This window comes from Protopterus annectens, chromosome 4.part1 (genome assembly GCF_019279795.1).
Source record: "Protopterus annectens isolate FY-2018-M chromosome 4.part1, PAN1.0, whole genome shotgun sequence".
NCBI lineage: Eukaryota > Metazoa > Chordata > Ceratodontiformes > Protopteridae > Protopterus > Protopterus annectens.
The window spans coordinates 799380723-799398222 of record NC_056734.1 but is presented as its reverse complement, the minus strand read 5'-3'; the positions used below and the strand labels follow the sequence as shown (position 1 = coordinate 799398222).

The following is a 17500-nucleotide window of genomic DNA, read 5'->3' as shown; positions in this document are numbered from 1 at the left end:
ACTATATTCTTCTTGCTATAGAGGGGATGTGCACTATCATAATGTAGATAAGAATTTACATATGTGTCTTTAATATAAACCTTACTTTGAAATTTACCCTTCTCTTTATATATTTCTATATCTAGGTATTTCAACGTTTCTATGTTTACAGTGTACGTAAATTTCAAATATGTAGTCGTTTGATTAATGTATTCCATGAATTCTAAAAATTTTTCCTGTGTCTCTACCCATAAAATGACTATGTCATCTAAAAATCTGTAGTACTTTATCCAGCATTCCTTGAATCTACAGTTAACTATAAATTGCTCTTCCCATTTGGCTAAAACAATATTAGCAAAAGTGGGGGCACAAACTGCCCCCATCGCAACACCCGTCCTTTGTTGGTAATATTCACCATCAAACATGATGAAATTATATTTTAAAACGGTATCCATAAGTGTCACACTTGCTATCTTGTCTTCCAGACTTAAACTTTCATCACTGAATATCATTTGTTCAAACATGTCCATCCCCTCTCCAAAAGGAATACATCCAAACAAGTCGATGACATCTATAGTTATAAACAATAAATTATCTCTATACATATTTTGTCTTATTACCCCCAGAAAGTTCCAAGAATCCTTTAATATTAAATTATTTTTTAACCAAATATGTTTGGTTTTTGAATCCACAAATTTGGCCAGACCAGCAAGACCCTTACAAATATGTTTTTAGAACGTGGATACCCCATGAGTTTCATAGAGAAGTTAAGGAATGAGGTTGAGTTGGGTAGGCTAGATAGGTTTAGACCAATTTTAGAAAGAAATGAGTGTCCCCAGAGGTCAATGGACATGCATAATCAAGAAAATATGAATAATAACGTGGAGCATGTTAATTATTCACAAAAGATATTCGTGTTTTCATCTTGGTCTGTTTTTACCATTGTTTGAATAAACTGCTTGGATGGAGTTTCAACGCTTTCTGGCACTGTTTTTTACTTTATCAGTTTATTTGGAGTGCTGGTACCTGGTTTGGTGTTTATTGTATAATCTTTGTTACTTAGCTGACTGTTATATTTATGCTTGCATTAGTTACTGCTGTCTCAGTTGTATAGTGTCAGGGTTTGTTAACACAGAGTTATGCACATATTGTCTTGGAATGTAAATTAATTAAACAAACCTACTAAGAGAGTTGGATTTTTTGCCTATCTACAACAGCTGATTCTGCAGATACTTTACTAACAGGAGATGTATTTGCCTAACAAGGAAAATGCCTCTAGTTAAAACAAGATATTCTGTTATTCATCTGAAGATTGCAGAAAAGATTTAGTTATGTTTACATCTTATAATTGTGGTTTTCAGGTTCACATAGATATACAGGAAAGGAAATTAGGAAGCACTGCATCTTATAGTATCAAGTAGTTATCAACCCTGTGACGCATCTTGATGTCCTGGCTGAGCTTGTGCAATTTCAAGAAGGAGTTATAGAACTAGGCAGTGAATGCAATTTAATTATAGGCTTGTTAGATGCCCAAAGCATGTAAAGACAGCTAGGGCCTCTTTCACTAAGAGATGGTTTCTTACTGCTTGATGGTCAGGGTAGTCAGATATTACTTAAGCTTTGGGTTTGTTAGGACAGACTTTAAACCAAGTTTTCCTCCAACCACTCCAGTATTGAAAAAGAAGTAAAGTCATGATGGCCAAAGATTTTGTTTTCATTTGGAGCAGTACCTAGAAATGGACCCAGCCATTGCCTCTGATGATACTCCCCGAGTTTTATGTTCATGATTGTAGATTTAACGTGTTGAAGCACTTATGCTTAAACATCTCCTTTTGCTTTTTTTCTGTTTTCTTAATTGGCATGTTAACCAGTGTATCAGTACAAAGAACCTGACCAGATGAGACCTCAAACTAGGTAGACTGGTAGAAGACTTTGAAAGGCCCCTTAAAACATCTTTTATGCACTATACTAAAAGCGTGATAGAATGCCGCGGTGGTACGGCAGTAGCTTTGTTACCTCACAGCAAGAGGATCTCCCGTTTGATTCTCGGCTGGGCTTGGGAGTGCCTTCTGTGTGTTGTCTGCATGTCCTCTCCACGGTTGGGTAGCGTTCGAAAGGCATGCATGTGTAATGGGCATGCCTTCATTGAAGGTTGAGCATCGAGCTGGCACCTCGGCATTTCCTAAAAATCTACTGCCAATCATTAGCGGACCGGAGTTCCGCTGTGGCGGTTGAAAAGCCAAAAGGCCAACAACTAAAAGCATGATAGAACTGCTTAAGGGATGTACAGTCTGAGTAAACCAACAAGCTTAGAATATTTTGGGGTTTGGAAAAAATATAGAAAAAGGTAAGATAGAAGCATTAATATTATTAATTTTTTTTAGTTATAAAAAATCTTTGCATGCATGCAAAATTAATAATTCCCCAGCGAACAGCAACTCATAATTTGGCTTTATACCTTTACCATATGAGGGTATAAAAGTTAGTATGAAAAACTGCAGATAAGAAGGCCCAGATATGGTTCCAGGAGCTCCTCAAAATTTTTTAAGGATTTTAAATATATAATAAAACCTACTATGTGTGTGCATGTGTGTGTGTGTGTGTGGGGGGGGGGGGGTTCTGAGCTTTCTTAAAATAAACTGGTAATTAATTTATGAACAAACTGCCTTTGCATAGGTGCAAAATTAATTTATTAAGTATTTGGTATACCCCCTAATTTAGGGGTGGGGGTATCCCTGTGACCTGACTTTTTTTTTTCTCTCCCTAGTTGCTATAGAAAAATCACCTCCCCCTCAGCCAGTTTGCTGCTCAGGCTCTCCTTTATTGGGGTGGCAGGGGGGTTGGAGGTAGGAGATAACCACAGCCAGACAAGAAGACAACAACAGCCAAACAAGAGAAGCCATCATTTAAGCAATCAACAGGGGTTTCTTCTTTAGCCTAACACCCTGCATCTTGGTTACTGATGTGCATGTATTCTTTATTCTTTGTCAAGTAGCCCTGCAATGTGCCCTTTCTAGCAGAAGAACATATGCTCCCATACATGTCCTATTCATGAAATTACACCCCCTAAATGACTACTGACTTAGCAGCTTGAAAACATCTGAACACATGTCCCTGGTTCAGGTACTGCAAGCCATTCTCCCCTCGTCCATGAGATCTGATGGTGCACCAGCCTGAATCATTTCCATCCCTTCAGGATGGGTGAATGATATGTCTCTTAATTCCACCTTCCCTGCCCAGTTCCTCCAACATCCAATATGTTAACTGAGCTCTAGTTTTCTGGGATGAAGTTAGGGCACCATCCCACTATGCCCCAAAACTTGGTCTTAATTACAAAATGTTTATGGTGCTGAGGGTATCCAGTCTATGCTCAGAGCTACCAAGGCTGATAGAACTATATCAATATGCCAGGTAGGCCAGAGTGTAATAACATGATTATAATCATAGTATCTATCATACTACATATTACTTATTCAGGACATCCAGAAGTCTGGAAGCCCCCTTTGATAGAGTGAGCTGGCATTATTCTCTCTGTACTGAGGAGCTTTGGACTTCAAGGCGGCTTTCTCAGAATAATTATTTCAGTATACAGGATTTGTCTGATAGGACCAAGTTTAATTCAAGGCTGAGCTTAGACAAGGTTTTCCCCACGTTATTAGCCTTATATTTAGAGCCCCTTAAGGAAACATTCTGGACAGGAAATTTAAATATTAGTTTACTCTGATGACGTTAATATATTTGAGCAATCCAAAGCACAATCTTCCTAGGTAATTTGAAATTTTGGAAGAATTTGAAAAGTTTTCAAGGTATAATGTAAAGAAAAAAAAAGCGAGCAATAGTGATGAATTTTTCACCTTTATTTTCTTTAAAGGTGAAAACTCTTTCTGTGGGACCAAAACTGTATAAAATATTGAGGTGTTTACTTACCCCATCATTACAAGGTGGATCAAAAAAGCAAAGCAGAAACACATCAATGGACACCAAGAGCCAGAGAAATACTGTGTTAAAGTTAAGTCCACTCAGAAATAATGTAAAATGCTTTAATGAAATAGTTAAGAGTTTTCATCCTTAGCGTACTCAGGACTTCATCAGAATTCCAGAGTATGTGCTGTGAATGAATTTACTTACTGTACTTATGTTTGTTCACTCAGACATTGCTGTCACTATTTAAGCTATGTAGGCCTGAGAAACTGATGTATAGCCCATGTATTAAAGATATATTTTAGTAAGTAAGTAATAGGTACTTATTGCTAATTGCTGTACCTGGAAATCTTTCTAAGTGATGTAATGTATCTTGAAACTCATATTTTAGATCAGTCATATGCCAGGCATTTTCCTTAGATTAAATAACAGTAGCCATATAAGAGGTATGATTAATGGTAACAGATGTATATTATACGAAAAAGCATGATCTTTTGATAGTTTTTTGCTGATCCTAAAATAGTGACCTTCTAAGAAGTTGAACATTATGAGAAAGAACACTTGGATATTGCATAGTGAGGACACCTTTTTTCAGTGTTTCATAATGTAATGCACTTCTAATTTTAATACTAGAAGTAATAATGCTGATGGTCAGTAAGGTCATAATATTTAAGATTTTAACAAAGTATTGTGTTCAGCACTGTTACTAATCAACAGTGCCAGCTAGGCTAAATGGTGACAACATAAGTCATCATATTTTAATTCCATGACTGCTCCTTGTTGTCTTTATGTCCATTCCTTTCTTCTTGTTGAATAGTGCTAATATTTTCTTTAACTGTTTATGTTTGGATTGTCAAACTTCCCTTTTCAGAAATATTTATTTTTGCAGTTTAGAAGACAGCACAATAATCATGTGTCCATAGGGGTTTCCAGGTTGTTGATCTGTGAGAATTGTCAAAATCCTAGCCATGTATTCTCAAAAGCCTTATTAGTCCTAGCATATTAAGTATGATTAATCCAGATCCTTTTGTATGATAGTATGAATAACCCAAGGCCAGGAAGACATTTGCATGTTATCCCTACCCATAAGGGACAAGGGTGCACTTGCAGTGTCCCATCCATTGATTCAGATCACACTTGAATAGAAAAAGAAATGTACTTTGTTTTATTTGTAGAGTAAGACAATTCCAGAGATATTCTCAGTGAAACATATCTACCCCTCCAGCATGTTCTATTTAAGTAGTAGAAGACATTAAGATCTCTTCAGCAGATGTTTCTACCACTACTGGATATGGAATAGGTTTGAAAGGATGGTGTTGTAGATACAGATCACCACTCTGTACCATCTAAAGTGTTAAAAAGATGGAAAGGGTTTTGAGATGATCAGTGTAGTTTTTATGAATAAACCCCTGATTTTCTGTGTAAGAAAGCATTGTGGTTATTCAAGTTGTATCCAGTATTTGGACAGATACATATCAAAGGAAGCATTACACGCTATGATTAGTCCAATCAATGCAGAATAATCACCTCCCTGGATGTGGACACCATACCTTTACTAAGAAGCTGCACAATGAAGAAGGGCTTCCTTACAACAGTGGATGTGTGGTGATGAAATGACAGTTCATTGTCTACATGGGTTCCCAGACTCAGCTTTCAGGGGGTGTGTTACTATGTGGTAGTTGCAGGAGGCATCATGTTTTACAAAGCATACTTGTACACAGTTTTTAGTGTTTAGTTTTAGGCCATTGTTCACACGCTATTAGTTTGAAAAAGACCCTTATGGAGGATATTAGTGTCATCTGGAGAGTTTATGATGGAACCAGGTTTACAGTTATCTGCAAACTCCATCAGCCATAAGCCCTCAACATTAGCTTTGACCTCAGAGAAATAAATGCCAAAGAAGAGCGTCTCGTGGCCCTGAGGTACATCACTAGTGATAACTCTACTATTTAATGAGTTACATAGGGATTAACATTTAGCTTGGTGAGTTCATCAACTATAGCAGAGCATAAGGTGGTATTAAATGCCTTTATGAGGTCTGCATATGTGGTGTGTACAGATTTTCCGTCATTGCTTTGGTGACCTTCTCAAAGGAGCCTATCAGATTAAGTAGACAAGATGTACTTTTGACAAAACAAACTGACTTGGATCAAGAGTTTGTAGTTTTCCTGTGTCCTTATTTGTTAATTCCATAATGATCCTTTCCATAGAGTTACATATGAGGCTGGTGAGGCTACTGGTCTATAACTTTCAAGATTCTTTAAGCAGAGGGATGACTGTTGCAGTTCTCTGCTAATACAAACCCTTTTTGGAGGCTAATATTAAATAGGTTCTGTAGCGGATTTGACAAATCATGTTTCAGTCTGACCAGCTGCATCCTGATATGTTATCCAGCTACAGAGAAGCAGTGTTCTTTGCCATTGATAGTGCTTTGTGGACTTTTCATCTGGGAGATTTGAAGTGGGGATGTGGATGACAGCAGGTGGCCTGGGCATGTTGGAGTGGGTAGAGGGGTTTAAGCTTAAGCTAAATTTTGCTGCTAGCAGATTGTCTATGTCCTCAGTGTTAGAGTATACAATATTATTGCCTATTATCTTTGTGCTGTTCTGAGCAGTGTTTCTGTGGTTTGCAACAAAGTTAAAGAAAGCTTCACAATTGTCTTTTGCCTGTATGGTAATTTTCATATTGTTTCTTGCTTTGGTTGATTTGATCAGGGACCCAGAGTTCCCTCTTATGATTAGCAAAAGCATTTATGGCATTTGGAGAACTACATTCTGTTTTACATGCAATGAGCATTTTTCCTTATGTTGTAGAGTCTGTATAAATATGAATTTCACCATAAGGGTTTATTTTTAAATTTGGCGTCATATATACTTTGGATTGGTACAGAGGCTCCAATGCAGTTTTTTTATGCATACATAAAATTTGGCAGTGAAGGATTCAGGATTTGCAGATAGGTCCTTAGGGTGATTGGGAATTTAAAATTTAACCAGGTCATCATTCAGTTCTAGAAGATTACCTTTATTATAATTCCTGATTTCTGAGTCTCTACTTTTTTTATAGCGCAGCTATACAATCTGGCCAATTTTACTTTTTAAAAGGAATATGTATCTCTCAGAGATTCCGATTAACTAAATTCCCAGCAAATCTTGCTTTGGTATTTTAATTATCTATTAAATGTGTATTTTTTTCTGTACTAAATAAACCATGGTTCTAATGTATAATTCAAATAGGACCATTACTTTAAAACTGAAACATGAAACATGATTTCTAAGTCTTTCATGCTAACATACATACATACAGGTATACAGACACACAGATACACATGCACACATACCACATACACTACTTGGTAAGTTTTTTTTTTGTTGCACAGGGTTTTTTAATGTCTCTTATAGCCAAAGAGAAATAAATAATGTACTCTGCTCTTCACATCTAAGCAGAAATGGGTTAGTAAGTACAGCATGTCACATCAATACATTTTTAACTTACATCTAAGGGACTTGTGTGAGTCAGAAAGTTTGTACATTTGCATTATATAACATAAGTTGCTCCAAAGATAAGGTAGAACATTAATTCTCTTATAGTGATTTCTAGGGTCCCTGTTAGGTCATCAAAATCCAGTTCAGTGAACTGCATTTTTGGTGCACTTATATCAAATGTGCCGTTTGTCGGACTGATTATAGTGAGATCGTGGTAAAGTGAAGATCAGAAAAATTGCCCTTTCCTCACTGTACTGTGATCTCCGAGTTGGTATATATATTTAGTGGGGGTGTGGGAGCGCAGCCCCTCCCCAAGTACAGAATTCATTGCACGTAATTTTTGGTGAAATGCCGTTCATTAAAGGGGGGTTTTGATTATCTAATATAGACCCTGATTTCTGTCAGGAGATGATGAATGTGACAATAACATTCTTTTTCTTTTTTTATCTCGTACTTAGGAGTGGCTCTGTATGAAAATACTTTTCAGTGGGTGGGTGACATAGTAATATGCAAAAATTAAGTGAATGCTTTTCAGTTTTCAAGGAGAGGAGCAAAACCTCCTCAACACATATGTAAGAGGTTTGCCCACTACACACCTTACTTATTTATAGTTGACTCAAAGGCTGCGCATTCAACAAATCAGAGGAAAACCACTGACATTTGCTGGGTTTTTATTTTGAGGTTCACTATGGCAATGCAGCCACCATTCATCCATCCTGTTTCCCCATGAACATGCATTTTATTTTTGAAATGTATTCACCTATATTGCCAGTTTTCAACATTCTGACCTCAGACAGTCAATGTTTCTTCTGCAGAGAACTTTCCCAAACCAAGATGCTGTCAGTATACCGTTCTTTCACAAAAGATGATATTCCTATGAGATGTATGGTAGAATTAATCAAGCTGCCAAATTAATTATTTTCAAATTCCATTCTGTTAGAAGTGTAGCAGTCAAACTTAACTTTAGGCAATCATAGAGGCTGAAATTTTCCAGACTGTTGTGCAACCTCAGAGTTGATATACATAAACTGGCATATTATAGGTCTCCCCTCCCATGGAGATACTGTGGGGGGGGGGGGCTTACCCTCTGCAAAAAAGCTTTCTTTTGTGATTGCTGAAAGTGGTTTTCAGCAAATAATTTTTTGCAAATATAGTTTAAAAATAATGTAATCATAGAGTGACATGAATGTGATGCATATATCACTCATGAGACAAAATCTAATTGTTCTTAGTTCCACAATTTAGCAAGTGGGAGTCTTTAAAATTACCAAAAGCTTCCCCAAAAACTTTACAGCTTAGCTTTTTTACATCTTCAGATGTAATGCTGCAATATTACACTGGCAAATTATTTCTACTTTGAATTATAAATTATTTTAGTGAGCCAAAATGGAAGCCATTTGAAATGTTGGAACCCGATAGTTCAAATCTGGAAATGCTGAGACTGAATGGCTGAAAGATCAGGCTTACATATACTATCCGAGTTACATATTTTAAAGTCTGAGATACCATCCTTGGAATATTCTCTTTTCTCCATGGTATGGCAGTCTCAGAGGTGGTATGGTATATATCACCTCTAGGGAGTATGGGGGTGTGTGCAATAAGAAGTTTTAATTAGAAAAGCAGTTTTCGAGATTTGCTCTTCTTCTTTGTTTTCTGTGTTTTCTTTTTCCAGCTTTTCATCACTCGGCATTTCAAGTACTGAAATTTCAACAAAGAGCCAGGAAAACACTTGACTCACTTCCCTGGTTACAGAAGGATAGTTATAATACCTTGTCAAATATATTTATGTATTTATAACTAGATTCGTGCAGTCTCGTGTGCATATTTAAATACATAAAGTTGTAAAGTGAAATCTTGGTCTGTGTAATCCGCCCAGCTGTTTAGATATGTATTAGTCTTCCCAGTGTCCACGCCAACTTTCCTTTTTTTAATATCTTCTTACTGACTGTATTCTATGCACAGCCTACATTTTACCTGAAAAAGTTCTGTAAGATATGTCTTATTTTTTCTTTTTGTATTGGTTCTTTGTCATACATACACCACATATGTCTTCTTATCAAGCAGTCCTATGATCTTCCTGGCCCAACACATTTAATTAAAAAAAATCACATTTTTTGTCCTCTTACTGTTATATCATGGTTTTATTCTCAGAGATACTGAGTAAACTTTATCTGTGCACTCTCTGTATGAATAAATAATAAAGAATCTTTATACTCAAATTCTTAGTACATTACAGTTGATTTTAGCACAAGCCTGGTAAGATGTAATTCTTTACCTCTAAGTTATCAGAAAACTGTTTCCCAAACATGCATTTTCTGGCTAATTACCATGAAGTTCTATTCTGTTATCACCCTCAGCTTGCATCCCTAATCATGTGAAAGCTTTTGAATGTCATAGCTGTGAACACTCTTCATAACATTCTTCTAATTAGACCCTTCCTCATTTTTCTGGAATGCATTCTTTATGCAGAATCAGCAATGCACTTTGCCTGTGAAACATCATATCCAATAGATATTTAGGTTAAACAAAATAATGCTAGCCTGCATCTTTAAATTAATTTATGCATGTTACAAATAGAAACTGTCACTCGTCTTGATTTACAATTGAAGACAAACAGGCGAGGTAGTTCTTTTATATGCTTTATTAGACAGAAACACATCAGGATGGATACCAGCAGTACAAAATATTAACAAACTGATTAACTGACAGACTACACAGACATGCATGCTTACATCTCAACAGCTAACTACAAAAATGGCAGTCAGGCTCACACATGCTCAATGTTTATATGCATGTGCAAGCCCATGGATGGAAAGCTTCTTAAATGTATACATACATACATACATACTGGTCTACAGAAACTACCACTGTCTTCTTAAAAAACACTGAAGGGACTTCTAAAGACAGATTTAGCAAAACTTTGCTGTGCATCTTCAATAGTGACCAGAGTAAAGAATTCCAAAATGCATCCTTCATGTAAGAGAAAGTTTCACGTTGCACTGTTTTATAGTAAGATGTAGAGATCTGTTATAATGGACACTGTATGCAGAAATACAGTAAGACAATGGGGTCCTTGAATTAGATGAGACTTTAATACCAGGAGCAGACTTGTCCAGCTCTCAAGCAATTCTTGCTATAATCAGTAGATGATCATTCTTTCTTTTTAAGTAAGCTTTGATCTTCCCGTCCACAGTCACTAGCATGTAACCTAGCTAAAATATTTCAGTTTTGTTCCTTTTCTTTTTGCTTTGCTGTCAGAGCAGAGAACACATTGTTGTTACAAGTGTTTTCCATGTTCATGTTAGCCAGATCATCTAGACATCCATTTTCCTTTAGTCTAATGTTCTTCCAGCAAATAGGCAGCATTCTTCAAATGTACACATCCAAAATTCAAACTGCACTGTAAGTCCGGTTTTAGCTGCGGTGGTGATGCTGCGGTAGCGTTGTCGCCTCACAGTAAGACGTTGTCCTGTTCGATTCTCAGCTAAAGCGTCTTCTGTGTGGAGACATACGTGAATGGACATACCTTTGTTGAAGGTTGTGCATCAGGGCTGGCAACTCGGTATGTAAAAATCTACTGCCAATCATTAGTGGACTGGAGTTCCACTGTGGCGACCCCCTAACCGGGAAAAGCCGAAAGATACAACAACTGTAAGTCTGGTTTTACTACCAACTTGCAAAGCCATAGAATAACCTCAGATTTTCCTGATGATAAACATCCCAGCTGTTTATATACGAATGCTTCTTCTTAATTGCGGTTTCCAGTACAACTCTTCACTAGTTTCAGAATATTTAGGGGTAACAAAGAAGGAAAAAAGAAACTTAATTTTTCTATTGTTAGACAGCTCTTCAAATGTGGTTTTATAGTCTTCTTGTCTCTAGTATATAACCAGTAATGTTTCACTTTTTCTCATTTCCGTTGCTAATTACCTTCCTGCAGAGCTAGGTTACCATTCACTATCCATGTTCTTTGAATTATGGAATGGCAAACAAGCTCAATACTTGAAGTGCATAAAATATGAATAAGGAAGTAGAAAACATGTCAGCTGCTTTCTAACTTTAGATCAGTGCATTTAACTTTGGCCATTGATCATTCAGAGCACAGCAAATGTCCATATTGGCAGTGACTTCTATGTTTAGATCAAAGCATTTGACTTCATTTGACTATACTTCATACAGAGTTGACCGAATATCCAAAGCTATGATTCTGCAAAATCGCCAGAAAGAAAACATGGGGAGCAACAGTGCAGTACATATGGCTGTACCATTAAGCCTTGGAAATGTTGACTTGGTGAGAAAATCCAGTGAGGAAAGTCTTTCAGTAAGTGGCAAAGTCTGACACTAAGCATAAATAAACAAATAAAATAATTAAATAAACACATGAAGACCATAGCTTCTAATGAAATTTGCAAACATCAAATGAAGAAACATTGTGCAATCAGTTTATTGAATGGGAAGCACACATAAAGTAATAACTATTTCAAAAATAAATAATCAGCGGGTAGGTTTGAACCAGAATTACCAGCTTTCCCAGCCAGTGTTAAACAGCACTACTCTTTTAAACAGCTACTGTGACCCTGCTGGTGTTATATCCTTCAGCCTTAACACTGCTCATGCTGTACGGTACAGACATATGTACTGCATTGTTTCTAAAGCTATTTTCCTTTTCAGTATTTTGCAGCATTGCCAATTTAGGCATTCACATATTGTGTGTATATAACAGCTGTTCAAAGTTAAATGCTTTGATCTAAAGTCAAGAAGTCAGTTTCGGTGTAATCAGTTTGAATGTAACAAGAGCAAATGGAAGATGAAAATTATTTGCATTGTAGTTTGGTGCAAATTACATTTTCCTATACCACACTCCTTTAGTGGTATAACTTCTGCCTCATACCTTTGGGTTCTGGTGTTGAGACCCACCTCTATTTTCTATCTGTGCAGAATAATATATAAAGTATGCATGAAGGCACAAGAAGAGGTGCCTACTAAAAGTATTACCTCATGACCAGAGCATGAGTCAAAAAGATTAGCGGCCCTGTATGTTGCACACCCACTAGTGCCTAATTGCACATATAAAATGGGCACACTTTTTTTTTTAGTTTGAACTTTATATTTAGAAGTCTGCATGTTATAATTGTATGTTTTACAGTGAATTCTAATGTAGAATAGTTGCCCATATTAACCAATTGATTGTTATGCATGGTTGTAATTTTTTAGCTCTCTAAATTTTCGTTTGATATTTTCAGGGTAGTCATTTAAGGGATAAATTATAAAAAAAAAAAAAAAGTATAATCTTCCAGGCGTACGTGCTTCTTCAGGGAGAATGAAGTAATATTTTCCTTTCTTTTTCTTGAACCCATTTTGTGTTTTTGATAATACATTTAGCACTTGGGTCAGAATAAACTTGCTAGAACTACTTTTATATTTGGAGGTAATCATTTGTTGACCCTTCTGTCAAACCTTCAGTTTTATAAACAGGTACTAAAACTATATAACATTTCAAGAGAGTGCTGGCAAGTGAATGAGTTCAGATGAGGAGACTTGCATATCAGTGGCATAGTGCTTCACAAACTTGTGCACTGTTCTTTACTGTTTTCTAGATAAGTCACAAGATTCATGATTCTAATATCAAATCTAAGAAATGAATGACACATGCCTTTGGTTGTGGTAGGCTGTGGGTTCTATTACCCCTCCAGGTGATTGGATTACCAACTCTGCAGTGCAGCATTAGAGAGATGTGTCATCCTTTGGATGAGATGTTAAACTGAGGTCCCATCTACTTGAGTTAGTTGATAACTCAGGCCAATGTAAAAGATCCCATGGCATCTATTGAAAAGAACAGGGGAAGTTCTCTATTCCCTGACCAAATATCTCCAAGTATCACAAATAACATGTCAGACCTCCCTTGAAAAGAGGACATAGATGTAGGACTAACCCAGTCAGCAAAGGATAAATCGACATATATGTAAGTACCAATGCTTCCCTCAGTGTTTTTCTTATGTTGTTTTTGCAATGTCTTTCAGCTTTTCCTGGTTAGGGGTCTCCACAGCAGATCACCAATCCGAGATTGATTGTCAGTGGAGTTTTTATGGTGTTGAATTGCCAGCCTGGTGCCCAACCTTCAAAGAAGGCACATGGAGTTAATCATTTTGGTGAAATTCCCAATAACTGAAAATACATGTAAGGATCATAGAAGCATGAATGGAAAGTTTTAGCTCTCTTTTGGGATTCAAACCAAACACATAAAGCATTGACTGCTAATGGATTAACAAGCGCCCCTTTTCCTTTCAGCTAGTGGATATGTTGTCCTGTCAGATTTGGAGAAGATAACATTTCATCACTATCATTCTTGTAATTCATGCAATATTTCTACATTCACATACTTCATTTCTGCAAAAGAAAAAGGCTATTTTAATTTCAGTTTTATTAATATATTTTTGTTGTTGTTGTTAAACTATATTACCTATTTGTACTCTGAAAAGTTAAGGTTTGCAGCATTAAGAATGTTTCTCAAAATGTGACCCAAAATAAGTATTACAGTGTATAACATTATGTACTCCAATGCATTCTGTGTCATTAATGGCTAACATTTTCATTTCATCCTGAGTAGAAAGATAAATCATAAAATATTTGTACAGCTGTAGTTACTATAGAGGAGAACCCAGGCTATAATTTCATGTGATAAGTCAGAAAAAAACAGAGTAAGTATGCAGAACTTCCAAGGTCTCTCTGTATTTTTTCCTTATATTTTTGTAATTATGATATGCAATATTTAAGGTTCAAATTAAAAGTAAAATCAATAATAGAAAACCCTTGACATTAACACTGAACAATAAGAAAAGCACTGCACACCTGCTTTTCTAAATATACTAACATTGACTCTGCTCACTATACAACTAAGCATGCACAGCATAAAAAGATTTAACATAGCCTTGTTGCAGTGGAGGTCTGGTCAGTTTATTTGCTGTATCTCTGGCAATTGTGTTTTAGAAGTTTTAATGCAGTAGATAACAGCTAGACTTGCTGTTAATGAAAACTTGCTGGAATTCTGTACCACATATGGTTGAAATTCATAACACATCACTGTAAGACTAATCCACTAAAGGGGGAATGGTTGTATGAAGTATGCCTCACTCAACAAAAGGTAAAAATAAGGTAACATGGAGCAACTCTGACCCTTTATCAGAGGCACCAGAGTACCACTCACTCTTTAGAAATGTCACTTTTGTCCTGACAGCATAAACTCTTATAAAGAGGGAGGAAACAGTGACTATGGGCCTTTTGAAAACAATGTTTTAAAACAGGAAGCATTTCTTACTTCTTCTTTTCGTGGTTAGGGGTCGCCACAGCAGATCACCTGTCCACTCATAATTGGCAGTGGAGTTTTACAGTGTTGAGTTGCCAGCCTGCCGCCCAACCTTCCACAGAAGGCACACACATGCACACACTCACACCTAGGTCCAATTTAGAGTGTCCAATCCACCTACAGCATGTCTTTGGGAGGAAACCGGAGCACCCGGAGAAAACCCACGCAACCACAGTGAGGACATGCAGACGCTGCACAGAAAGCACCCCAGCTGAGAATCGAACCGGAGAACCTCTTGCGGTGAGGCAGCGAACCTCTTGCTGTGAGGCGGCAACACTAAACGCTGCACCACCGTACTAGTAATCATTTAAAATCCGTGAATCAAACTATTTATGTAAGTGGCGACAATTAGTTTATATCCTTAAGCCACTGTTCCAGAAGCTGAATTGTAATGCAACATCACTAAAGGCTAATTAGTTCTTCCCATATATTTCTGGTTTAGGTGTATCAAGTAAGGTAGTAGCCAGTGAAAGCTAATGCAGCATTAACAGTTAGATATAAAACATACAATTATCTGATCAGCATGTAGCGAACTTTAGAAGCAGGAGTAACACTCCATATACTGCACCATATCTGTGGGTACTAGCATTCAAAGGTTATGTTTCCAGTGTGAGCAGAGGAAAAATAGATAATCATTTGCTATTCCAAGATTTATTTGTTTGGAGGGCGGGAATATTTTAATTTTATTAGAGATGTTCATTGGAGGATTGGAGTTGCAGGTTGTTTTTTCTAAGACAATATACCTTTCACTGAAATCAGTATTAAACTCTAAGTGCATAGAATTAATTTTGTTATTATTCCAGTGGGGTGATTGTGAGTGTCTGTATCTGTGTGTGTGCAATATTTTCTACATATATTTGTCGAAATATATATATATATATATATATATATATATATATATATATATATATATATATATATACACATATATATATATATATATATATATATATATATATATATATATATATATATGTGTGTGTGTATGTATATTAAGAGACATATTAGATGTAGATATATACACACATTCACATATACTGTATGAGCATATCATTTCATCAAAATGACAGTTTTTAAAAAAAATTATTTTATTGAAAGTTGCCCCCTTTTTACAATGTTATCGTTTCCATGGTGATGTTGTGTAAGTTTTGTGTGAAGAGCGATGACTGTACAATCGGGTTACAGGAAGGCAAAGGTCCCCTGCAAAAATGCTCTTTTCTAGGTGCATTTAAAGGAGGACTTTCCATGAGCTGGGTTCTAATACAACTATTTTTCTGACAAAATGACATCAAACCTGAATATATGTGTATGTTTAGAAATGTAGGACCATTAGGTTTTATAGGCAGTCAGTCACAAAAATCCACTTTTTTCAAGTTTAAGTTTAGGTTTATTAAAAAATGAAAAATATTCTTGCTTTCTTAAGATTGGAATCAACACAAAAGAAAATGATGTCACTGCATGCTTCTTCAATTCAGTAAACAAAAAAACAAAACAAAATCTGGTTTTCAGGATTGAGTGGAAGTAGGGAGTAACAGGTAATTTAGCCACTGAAAGTTCACCTATCGAATAAGCATTACCAAGACTTTTAAAGCAGTTTACCTTCCACATGAGAAAATAGTTCAGAACTTCCATGTTCATGGTGACAACACCATGTACTTTAACAAACCTAGCTTTTTTTTCAACACCAACATATACCAGCAAAGATTGACTGTTAATCCAGACTGATGACATTTTTCCAAATCACCTTTCTCCCAAAACTTTAGTGTAACTCAGACTTCCACACAAGTGATCATTTAGAGAGACCTTCCCGGTCACAAGTCTGTCACCCCTGTAGTGTTCCTGCATATACCATTTGTCTTATGTTCATTGTACTTATCTGGTTTCACTAAACTGCCTTCTGGAAAATGTAGTCTAGTTTTGGTATATGACGTTGACAGAATGTCAGCTTCCCATCCCAGACACCATGCTGAAATATTTATGCACTCACTCAGATGGGAACTTCAAACTGATCATTCCTAACCTTGAACACTAAAACACTGAAAATCAACTGATCATGGAAAGAAGACCCCCTACTGAAATGTCCACATTCCTAATGCCAAATGCCATCACACAGAAAAATGGCCAACAATGCAGTAGAAGAGCAAATATCAAACATTGCTCTTCTCTTTTAAACTTCTTTTTTGCAGGGGCCAACCCCCCACCCCATACACGCTTATCTACACTAGCTCTGCAATTGCCATAACATGGAGAAAAGGGAGTATTCTGAGAACTGGTCATCTGAGATGTAGTATATTTAAGTCCTTTCTTTTTTGCCATTCAGTCTTAGGATTATGGCACCCACTGTAGCAGATCCTGCCATTTCAAATGATTACCAAAAGAAAACCAACTGATTCCCTTTTCTGATGCAGGAAAAAAAGAGTGTAACATCCTCACAGGATCCAACTTGTGTGAAGAGTGGAGCTTTTAGGGCAAAGGTTTTTGTATCGTAATGTGCAGAGTTAGGGTTAGCAGACATAAGTAAGATGGGCATGGGGGTCTTCATATGCCTGCTATTGTGAAGGAACAAACTAAATATAAGTGTGAATGGTAAATCCACAGAAATTAGTCAGTTTGGGCAGCAGACAAAATATAACTGTGAGTCTGAAAAGAACATAGTCTGGACACATGTTATGAGGATGGGAAATGGAGTAGCTATGTTGTGGCCTTTCACCTTGCTGTGCATTCATTGTCCCATGTTTATTGTATTCATATCTAA

At 36.5% G+C, this 17500-nt stretch overlaps 1 protein-coding gene across 5 annotated transcripts in view; it reads right to left on the bottom strand.

The window, feature by feature from the left end:
- P2RY13 (purinergic receptor P2Y13) overlaps positions 1 to 17500 on the bottom strand; it is a 252408-nt gene that overhangs the window by 12600 nt on the left and 222308 nt on the right. The gene's annotated exons all lie outside the window — the stretch shown is intronic.